Consider the following 2,437-nt stretch of genomic DNA (forward strand, 5'->3'; position numbering starts at 1 on the left):
AAAAAGTAAATGGATGAATGAATGAATGATTGAATGAATGAATGATTGAATGAATGAAAACAACTGCTCTGCACTGTCATCTCATGCACCAATCAGGCAAAGCAGTGCGTGTGTGCGTGTGCATGCGTGGTTGTGCATGCGTTCGTGTGTGTGCGCGCGCATGTGTGTGTGTGTGTGTGTGTGTGTGTGTGTGTGGTGTGTGCATACCTGCGTGCGTGCGTGTGTTTGTGTGTGTGTGTGTGTGTGTGTGTGTGTGTGCGCGCGCGCGCGCGTGCGTGCATGTGTGTGTGTGTGTGTGTGTGTGTGCGTGCGTGCGTGTGTGTGTGTATGTGTGTGTGAAATTGAATGACATCTGAATGCCTTCAAATGCACACACACACACACACACACACACACACACACACACATATATATATATATATATATATGTGTGTGTGTGTGTGTGTGTGTGTGTGTGTGTGTGTCCTGTCTGTTCAATGGTCCTTGAAATGGCCACTGTGCGTGAGATGTGCAAAGTACCAGTCACGAGCAATCCACCAGAACGGGCGATGTTTCGGGTGAAGGCGGACGGATCAGGTGATTAAAAACTAGTGAGAGCACAACGACCCATGACAGTAGAATCAGAACGTCTGTTCCAGCTTCCCCTCAACGTCAGGCTGGGCCACCGGGCACACTGTAGTGATGGCCTCGTCATCTGGCGTCAATGCCCAACGTCACGTGGTGTCAGTGCCCAGTCACGTGGTGTCATTGCCCGTTCACGTGGTGTCAGTGCCCGGTCACGTGGTGGCAGTGGCCTGTCACGTGATGTCAGTGCCCAGTCACGTGGTATCAGTGGCCTGTCACGTGGTGTCAGTGCCCAGTCACGTGGTATCAGTGCCCGGTCACGTGGTGTCAGTGGCCTGTCACGTGGTGTCAGTGCCCAGTTACGTGGTATCAGTGCCCGGTCACGTGGTGTCAGTGTCCAGTCACGTGGTGTCAGTGCCCAGTCACGTGGTGTCAGTGCCCGGTCACTGAAGTACCGGCACAGCACAGCGAGTTTTACGCCATTCGAACTGTCATCAGTTGTCAGGGTGTGATGACGATTGAGTGATGGGATAAGTGAGTCATCGATAGCTTTCATCTGTCTCCGACACTCTCTTTTCTCTTCCTCATTCCCACACTCCCCCTCTCCCCCTCCTCTGATTGAGTGATGGGATAAGTGAGTCATCGATAGCTTTCATCTGTCTCCGACACTCTCTTTTCTCTTCCTCATTCCCACACTCCCCCTCCTCTGATTGAGTGATGGGATAAGTGAGTCATCGATAGCTTTCATCTGCCTCCGACACTCTCTTTTCTCTTCCTCATTCCCACACTCCCCCTCTCCCCCTCCTCTGATTGAGTGATGGGATAAGTGAGTCATCGATAGCTTTCATCTGTCTCCGACACTCTCTTTTCTCTTCCTCATTCCCACACTCCCCCTCTCCCCCTCCTCTGATTGAGTGATGGGATAAGTGAGTCATCGATAGCTTTCATCTGCCTCCGACACTCTCTTTTCTCTTCCTCATTCCCACACTCCCCCTCTCCCCCTCCTCTGATTGAGTGATGGGATAAGTGAGTCATCGATAGCTTTCATCTGTCTCCGACACTCTCTTTTCTCTTCCTCATTCCCACACTCCTCCTCTCCCCCTCCTCTGATTGAGTGATGGGATAAGTGAGTCATCGATAGCTTTCATCTGCCTCCGACACTCTCTTTTCTCTTCCTCATTCCCACACTCCCCCTCTCCCCCTCCTCTCTGTTTCACTCTCTCCTCTCTTAGTCTCTCTCAGTTTCTCGCTGTCTGTCTCTGTCTCTCTGTCTCAGTCTCTCTCTCTCTCTCTGAGTCGCTGAGTCTCCATCTGTTTCTCTCTATCTCTGTCTCACTCTCTCTATATCACTCTCTCTCTCTCTCCCTCTCTGTCTCCCTCCCTTTCTCCCTCTCTCTCTCTCTCTCTCTCTCTCTCTGTGTGTCCATCTGTCTCTCCCTCTCTGTCTCCCTCTCTCTACTTCTCTCTCTCTCTGTCTCCGTCTGTCTCTCCCTCTCTGTCTCCCCCCCCCCCCTCTCTCTCTCTCACTCACTGTGCCGTGATCCGTGATGTGACTGACACAGTGATCTGTGATCATGATGTGACTGACACTGTGTGATGTGACTGACACTGTGTGATCCGTGATGTGACTGACACTGTGTGATGTGACTGACACTGTGTGATCCGTGATGTGACTGACACTGTGTGATGTGACTGACACAGTGATCTGTGATCATGATGTGACTGACACTGTGTGATGTGACTGACACTGTGTGATCCGTGATGTGACTGACACTGTGTGCCAAGAAAACTTCTCGTCTCCCCGCACTCTGGCACTATTCAGTTAGGTGCACACGCACCTATCAAATGACGCCTGCACCGAGAAGGCGACGCA

Source organism: Babylonia areolata, chromosome 16 (assembly GCF_041734735.1).
Source record: "Babylonia areolata isolate BAREFJ2019XMU chromosome 16, ASM4173473v1, whole genome shotgun sequence".
Classification (NCBI taxonomy): domain Eukaryota; kingdom Metazoa; phylum Mollusca; class Gastropoda; order Neogastropoda; family Buccinidae; genus Babylonia; species Babylonia areolata.